This window comes from Austrofundulus limnaeus, unplaced genomic scaffold (assembly GCF_001266775.1).
Source record: "Austrofundulus limnaeus strain Quisiro unplaced genomic scaffold, Austrofundulus_limnaeus-1.0 Scaffold150, whole genome shotgun sequence".
NCBI classification, from domain to species: domain Eukaryota; kingdom Metazoa; phylum Chordata; class Actinopteri; order Cyprinodontiformes; family Rivulidae; genus Austrofundulus; species Austrofundulus limnaeus.
Genome location: NW_013952552.1, coordinates 1,080,320 through 1,089,111, shown reverse-complemented (window position 1 = coordinate 1,089,111; position 8,792 = coordinate 1,080,320). Strand labels below are relative to the sequence as shown.

Below are 8,792 nucleotides of genomic sequence, written 5' to 3'. Positions count from 1 at the left end.
ACCACACACATACCCTGATTTTCATCAGGTGCCCCTCTGGGTGGCTTTCCAGTATATACTTGCAGGTTCCACACATAACTGGATTTTGCATCACAAACTGCCCAAAATTTTATGCCATATTTTGCAGGTTTGTTTGGCATATACTGTCGGAATGGACAGCATCTTTTCAAAGGAATGAGGCCAGGATTATACAATAAAAGCAGGATTTCGACCCATTTATCCCAGACATCTCTGATTGCTCCAAGTTTGTCTTTCTCTTGACGACAAGTCAAGTCAGTTGGATCCAGTGGCTTCCATTTTTCTTGAAAGATACTCCGCCCCTCCAAATTGGTCATGTCAAGGATTATCTTCTCTATGGGTTCGGATATGAAGAACTGAAATGCTGATTCAATATCATCAACTCTTGTGACGGCAAATCTTGTCGGATCAAGAGTCATTTTGATGACATTAAATGACAATCTGCCTTGGCTTTGGTGTGGTGATGTTGACAATTTTATTTTACCATCTTTGGATGTTCATGTCCCCTCTGTGGATGACAATTTTTGTGTTTCTTGGTTTTCTTATGATGAAGACACACCGGCAAACTCATCCTCTGAATACTCCTCATCATGGGAAAATTGATAACCTGGATCATCAATAGCATTGTCATCTGGCTCTGAAGGATATATCTATGAAATATTTTTATCTACATCACTATCCAAGTTCATAGGCTGCAATACAGCTTCTTCAACTGTAAATCGTCTGGTGCACATTTTTAGTGCATTTCTCAAAGAAAGAGAATGGACACAGTGACAAGGACAGGGGAAATAAAGTCCCTCCTCCAGGCTATTCAAAGGCAATCAAAATAATGTATATCAAAGAGACATGTTTATTTTAGATTGTCTGGGTCAAAATGACCCGCAACATCATCTTTGTAAACAAACTTTGTACAGACACTCCATGACCCATCAAAGTGTTCAGATTTTACACAGCAGTTCATGACCCTAGATGGGGAAAAGTCATAAAATTTCATTGTTTTTGGTCAACACAAAAACTGAAATGGGTCAAATTGACCTGAAACATAATACAAGCGTTAAGTGACACCACAGATTTTCAATAATATTCAGGTCTGGGGACTGAGATGGCCATTCCAGAATGTTGTACTTGTTCCTCGGCATGAATGCCTTAGTAGATTTTGAGCAGTGTTTAGGGTGGTTGTCTTGTTGGAAGATCCAGCCCCGGCTTCAGCAGCTTCGGCTTTGTCACTGATTCCTGGACATTGGTCTCCAGAATCTGCTGATATTGATTGGAATCCATGCGTTCCTGAACTTTAACAAGAATCCCAGTCCCTGTACTGGTCACACAGCCCCACAGCATGATGGAACCACCACCAAATTTTACTGGAGGTATCAGGTGTTTTTCTTGGAGTGCTGTGTTCTTTTTCCTCCATGCAGAACGACCCTTGTTCTGCCCAAATAACTCTATTTTAGTTTCATCAGTCCACAGCACTTTATTCCAAAATGAAGCTGGCTTGTCCAAATGTGCTTTAGCATACCTCAAGTGGGTCTGTTTGTGATGTGAGTGGAGAAAAGTCTTCCTCTGCATCACTCTCCCATACAGCATCTCCTTGTGTAAAGTGTGCTGAATAGGTGAACGATGCACAGTGACTCCATCAGCAGCAAGATGATGATGTAGGTCTTTGATGTTAGTCTGGGGGTTGACTCTGACTGTTCTCAACATCCTTCGCTTCTGTTTATTAGAGATTTTTCTTGGTCTGCCACTTCGATACTTGACTTGAGCTATGCCTGTGGTCCTCCATTTTCTCACGTTTCTCACAGTGGAGACTGAAAGCTGAAATCTCTGAAAGCCCAGTCAGGATAACCACACTGCTCCAGGGCCTATCATGTGTGTGATTTCTCTTTCTGCCTGGCTCCTGGGTTTGTAGGGACACTGTCTGCTCTGTGGTACAGAGTCCTGATAACTCCTAACTTGTGTTCCAGTGGGTGGTGGTGGTGGTTTTCTGTATTCTTCCCCTAAACCATGATGGTGAACAATCTTTGTTTTCAGCTCATTTGAAAGTTGTTTTGAGACCCATGCTGCAACTCTTCAGAGAAGATGCAAAGAGGAGAAAAACTTGCCCCCCTTAAATACCCTACCCTTTCTCATACTTGGAGTCACCTGGAGGTGACCATCATTGGAGGTCAAGGGTCACTGAACTTACCAAACCAAATTTGAGTTCCATTAGTTAGTTCTAAAAATTATGAAATCAATAAAATGACAACAGTGCCCAAATTTATGCACCTGCCCAATTTTTTAACCAATTATTGCACACTTTCTGTAATTAATTTAAATATCATTTCACTTATCAAATATCACTATGTTTGTCCCATATATTTAACTGATGTCTTTTTTATCCAAACAATCAATGATTTTAAAAAAGGTAAATCAGGAAAATTAACAAGGCTGCCCAAACTTTCACACCACACTGATTTAATTTAATTTAATTTTCAAAATTAATAATATAAAGGTCAAATAAATAAATAATGTCATAACCATTATTTTACTGGAATGTTGCCGATCCTACAGAGCATAATTCTGTCGTGATCAAAGTTTTAGTCTCTATTCCAAATATTCTATCACAAACTTGGTCATGTTGTACACCTAAAGCCCTAAAATCTTGGGGCTTTAAGTGTAGGAAATCTTACATTTCCTTAATAAGTACATAAGCTATTTATATTTTTAACTGATCTGTCTTTCATGCACAAAGTCAAGAGTCAGTATTTAACTGACCCAGGCTGTAAAAACAATAATAGAAATGTAGTTCTTGAAATCTTTATACTAAGATCCTAAGTTTTAGACTGGGAAATAAATGGCAAAGTTGTAACCATTTTAATCAAACCTTGAAACAACATTGTGCACAATCTTCTGTAATGTCACAAGATTTGTCAAATCTTGTCAAAAGTTTTGTGAATGACTCCGTTACTACCACATTAAATTAACTAAGATGTAGACGTTCCTGTGTTTGCTCATGTTGATTAGCTGTTCTTGTCAACACCATCATACATGAATGTACAGGAGGGCACAGACTGTAGATAGAAAAGCACTACAAGGGCACAGCCCATTTACGGTCATGGAAGATACTGAAATGTGTAAAATTAGGCATAATGCTATTTTTTAAGGTTTGACAAAAATGGCTTCAACTTTGTAATTTGTAATCAGATTAACTTAAGTTTTTAACTTTGGCCTAGAATGCTTGACCTTGAATCAAATATAAAGTTTGTCTTTGAACAACACTGTCTTTATTTCCATTGAAAATGTTTTTTAATTATTTACTGTACTTGCATTTACAGGAGTTCCTCTAAAGATATTTTTGCCATAAAAATACATACTTTGTACTTACCACAAGCTTAAAACCAACAGTGCCGCATAAAATAAATGGCTAAAAATTGTAGAAAAGATGTGCAACATAAAATGATTTACCTGAGTTGTAAAAAAGCAGTGCCACAAAAAATGTGCACAGTTAAACTTAACATAACTAATTACCAGGAATTGATGAAATTATACACCACTGGAAACAAATTACCATAAATTATAGAAAAGCTGCACCACATAGAATCACTTACCATAAATTTAAAAAAGAAGTTTTCACCTAAAACAAATTACTGAAAATTGTAAAAAAAGAAGCTGTTAAGATACAGTAAAATATCAAAACATTTTTCTGTTTAAACTGCAATACAAAAAAAAACAAACAAACAAAAAAAAACACAATACAGCCATTATCAAATTTCCATAAACTATTGAAAAGTCATGAAACATTGGACAAAAATTCTAGAAAATCTGTGCAGCAGAAAATTACTCTAAACTTTAGAAAAGCTGTGACATATATAGAATTAATTACCATTAATTGTTGAAAAACCTGCACAGAATAAAAACAACACCATAAGTTGTATAAAAGCTGCATCTCACAAAGTTTTCCCATAACTCATAGAAAAGATGCTCAGCTTAAAATGAATTACTTTAAATGTGAAGCTGACAGAGACAGAGTTGAATTAAGGTTGGTTTAATAAGTGGATTATTCACGTTGTCCTGTGACCCAACATGTCTGTAAAAATGTAGTCATTCTAAATGTAGTTATGCTTGCTTTTTATTGCACTGCTACAGTTTTCTAATTTAATTTCAGACAACTGGTGGATGTTGACCAGTTTCGCGTTTGCAGAATGAGGCACAGCAGCCAACAGTTTTGTGATCGCAGGACTGACTTCACATTTTGTGGCCTCACATGATGCTGTGAGCAGAGGCTTGGAGACAATATGTCCAGTGTTTTGTGTGTGTCAGCAGAAACTAAAATACAACTTGGAACGTGTTTCTCTGCAGAGAAAGAAGAAAAACCGAGGATGGTGATGCAGATCAGGCGGTAAGGGGAGGAAGAATGAAGAAATTCCAAATTTTGGAGGAATTTACAGTTTGCAAAACAAAGAAAAGTTGAGCAAATCTACAAGAAGGAAAGTTTGCTCTGAAGCTCAGTGACATAAACACTATGAAGTCAGACTCAGCAATAAAGGGTAAGAGTTTTATTTACAGGTGTTGGCAAGTTTTGGTCATCAATCCTGAAATGGAGGGTAGAATCCAGGTGAGTCCAAAATAACTTGAGTCTTAATGAGACAATATGAGTTCATCATCATCATAATCATAATAATCTTTCTTTTCTTACAGGTTGGAGAAAGTGAAGTCGGTCCAGGAGGGAGTTTAATCCAAAAGGTGAGTGACAAAAATCTTCAGGCAGAGTGGCTAATATAAAATTTTAACCAGTGAAATCCCTTGTGGCAGATCCTTGTGGTGGAAAATCTAAACTGAGCAGTCCTGGTGCACGGAAGACGTCTTGGTGAATGAACCTAAAACAAGATCGAAAAGGCAGGTAAGTACTTTAAACTTTTAGTTTAGCTTAAAGTCAAAAGGCCTCAGAACACTACCCAAATGGTGTGATGCATCAGCAAAGACCAAGAGGCCAAGTGGATCTTTTGAAGCCCTGGAGCTTATTAGTGGAAACTGCCAACAGGTGGGGCGATCAGCAACAGGAAGGAATCACAGGAAGGCCTTAATCATCACACTCAGAGCTGCTTTTAGTGTAGAAACTTAGTCTGAACAGGAAACATCAAAAGCTGAACAAAACACATTCAGGATCAGTCAGTATACAACACAGGTTTTAAAGCAGTAATATCATGGTCCAATGACACGCTGGAGTTGTGTGGCAGTGGGGAACACAATTGAGCATTGCCTGCAGGCTCAAATATTGAACTACTGAAAACATCTAAAGTTTGTACAGAGATCCTGTAGGAGTTTTTATCCAGATTTAATCTGTCCTGACAGTCATCTGGAGCCACACAGACACCTGTCAGCAGACCCTCCTCATACACACTCTTTGATTTCACACCTTTTACTTATTTTAAGCAAGCCTTTTCTTTCCATCACATTAATACAGTCATTCAATACTGATACATTTCCCAACTTTTCCTAACCAGACAACGGTTCCAGCTCTTTTTTTTTTTTTTTTTTGTATTTTGGATACTTCTTGTTCCATCCACCCTTATCTTCTGCTTATTCCGAATCAGGTTGTGACAGTAGTAACTTGAGCAGTGAGGCCCAGACCTCTCTTTCTCCAGCCACCTCTTCCAGCTCTTCTGGGAGGATTCCAATTGTTCCTGGAGCCAGCCAGGAGACCGAAGCCTCTTTCACAAGATAGTTCCCTAAATTCTCCCATCAGACCATCTTTAAGCTCCCTCAGGTCATTCATAAATCACAGGTGAAGCTGACCAGTTCCCACTCACATGTAGTGTGGAACCAACAGAGGAGTGGAGCAGATCTCAGTTTGGCTGAAGTGGACTGCAACGCATTTATTGAATGACGGACGTCTGCCTCACATCAAACAAAACAAACTGAATTGTCTTACTTTAGCGAACCTGTTGTTCAATAGTTTTAAAACTAGCTACAGTGTTTCTGTTAGGCTCCATCTTCAATATTTCTTGATAATAAATCTGGCTGTTGATTAATCCTGTGGTCGCTCCCTGATGTCATTTGTTCATTTTCATTTTTTGAGCCATGTTTTTTTTACACAAGTCAGCCTGCCCCTAATACTGCCTCCCTTGGTGGCTCAGATAGTGTCAGAGGCAGGCTCTCTTCTACCCCTCTTGCCGCCTCTGTATTTTTTCTGAATGAGTCGAGAAAGACAGGGCAGTCCCTGGACTGAGCTGGTTTTGTGAATGAGGCAATAGTCTCTCCAGCGTTTCCTGGATCCTCCCTAGGGTCTCCTCCCAGTTAGACAGAGTTGTAAAGTACAAATACTTTGTTACTATACTTAAGTAGAATTTTTGGGTATCTGTACTTTACTTGAGTAATTATTTTTCAGCCTACTTTTTACTTGTACTTCTTACATTTTCACACAATTATCTGTACTTTCTACTTCAGATGACCTAAAACATAAAGCCAAAGCAACCCATGTGTTTATTAAAGCAAAGAAGTGGAATATTCTTGAATGGCCAAGTCATTCACCTGATCTCAACCCAATTGAGCATGCATTTCACTCGTTAAAGACTAAACTTCAGACAGAAAGGCCCACAAACAAATAGCAATTGAAAACCATTGCATTGAAGGCCTGACAGAGCATTAAAAGGGAGGAAACACAGCGTCTTGTGATGTCCATGAGTTCAAGACTTCAGGCAGTCATTGCCAACAAAGTTTTCAACCAAGTACTAGAAATGAACATTTTATCCATCCATCCATTTTCTGTACACGCTTCTTCTTTTTCAGGGTTGCGTGGGTCACTGGTGCCCATATCCAGCAGTCACAGTGCGAGGGGCGGGGTACACCCTGGACAGGTCGCAAGTCCATCACAGGGCCACACATAGAGACAAACGAGACAAACAACCATTCACTCTCTCACTCTCACCTAGGGCCAATTTAGAGTTATCAATTAACCTAACAGTCATGTTTTTGGTCTGTGGGAGGAAGCCGGAGTACCCGGAGAGAACCCACACATGCACGGAGAGAACATGCAAACTCTACCCAGAAAGGTCCCCGGACCGAGATTTGAACCGGTGAACATTTTATTACAATTATTTAATCTGTCCAATTACTTTTGAGCCTCTGAAATGAAGGGATTGAGTTTGAAAGATTCTTTAGTTCCTCACATTTTTATGCAATCATTTTGTTCAACCCACTGAATTAAAGCTGAAAGTCTGAACTTCAACTGCATCTGAATTGTTTTGTTTAAAATTTATTGTGGTAATGTGTAGAACCAAAATTAGAAAAAAGTTGTCTCTGTCCAAATGTATATGAACCTAATTGTATACAGACCGAAACAACTAGACTAGTGCATCCTCAATTTAACATAAATTAATTATTTTAATACAACAGTCATTTCTGCAGTTTTTGGGGAGGTCACCTCCCAATAAATGTCATTACAGAAAATCTAACTGCTCATTTTAAATCAATACTTTAACTTTTAATACTTAAGTACAAAAATATCAGATACTTTAAGACTTACTTTCTCAAGTAATATTCCTAAAGGAGACTTTAACTTTTAGTAAATTTTTGGTAAGATACTTGTACTTTTACTCAAGTATCACTTTGTAGTACTTTATACAACACTGTAGTTAGACATGCCTGAATCACAACCCTAAGGAGGCATCCTTACCAGATACGTGAACCACCTCAACTGTCTCCTTTTGAGTGGAGGAGCAGCGGTTGGTGTTAAATCAGCTTATTTGTAGACATCTTTGAAGTTCTTTCAGGGCACAAAAAATGCAGTGCCCTTGAGTTTGACACCTGTGCTATTCAACAAAATAAAAAATCTTCTTAGAGATAAACATTTTTACAGGTGAAAAAAAGACAAACTGCATCTCATGAGGGTTTGTGTTCAGTTAACAGTTAAACTTTTCTTGCTGTAGAAGTGCAGCAGAGGTTTATGCACCTCCTGCATCGCGTTAGAGTTCGTAGGTGGTCACATCCCCACAAGCTGAATCCCATCCAGCTGTCAATACCCATTCATAATTCATGGGAGTTATATTCCTTTGTCTTTTCATGAGCTCCGCAGTTCTGCTGTGTGACTGACAGCCGAGTTCCTGTGAGTGCAAATCTGAGACGTCATGAGCTCCTCGTGGCTCGGGGGGTGGGGGGTTGAGCAACAGAACGGTTGAGGCGCTGCGCAGCCAATGCCGTGAGGCTTGGCCGACACTCAGCCAAACTGGGAAGGCTGCACTTGTGGTTTTGTCATTTTGATGAGTGTGAAAACTGAGAAGACAAGTAAAGAGAGGGACTAACGGAGATGCTGAGCGAAGTAAAACAAAGAGAATAGGAGAAAAAAAAACTCGCTTGATTTTGCACAGACCATCTTACGTAGGTGTGTTGGTAATCTCTGAGAGAAAGAAATGGAGCAGATGAGGAACAAGCAGGGTTTTTACAAAGTAGATGGACAGAGACAGATGCAGATGATAGCCAACTTTTTAAAGTATTCTGCTACTCAGGGAAATATTGTGTCTGTGCAAAGTTTGTCAGGCTGTGAGAGAGCAGTGAGGGCTGGGAGGTATGAGAGTAATTTTTTGTGTGTGTGTGTGTGTGGGGGGGGGGGTCATGGGATGTAAAAGAGTGGAAGTGGGAGAGCAGCTGAAGCTGTCCATCGCCCCATGAATCAGGCTGAGGCACCGTGAAGCACAGACCAGCACCAGAGCCAGATGGGGTCTTGGTTTGACTCTGGATGGGATCACTCTCTCACACACACACACACACACACACACACACACACACACACACACACACAC

General features: G+C 39.4%; 1 long non-coding RNA gene across 1 annotated transcript; it reads left to right on the top strand.

Moving 5' to 3' along the window:
- Positions 1-4,175: 4,175 nt before the first annotated feature.
- LOC106523270 (uncharacterized) lies at positions 4,176-6,026 on the top strand. Its single transcript, XR_001310871.1, has 4 exons — positions 4,176-4,266; positions 4,354-4,737; positions 4,807-4,894; positions 5,589-6,026. It is a non-coding gene; the product is annotated as an uncharacterized LOC106523270 (long non-coding RNA).
- Positions 6,027-8,792: the final 2,766 nt, after the last annotated feature.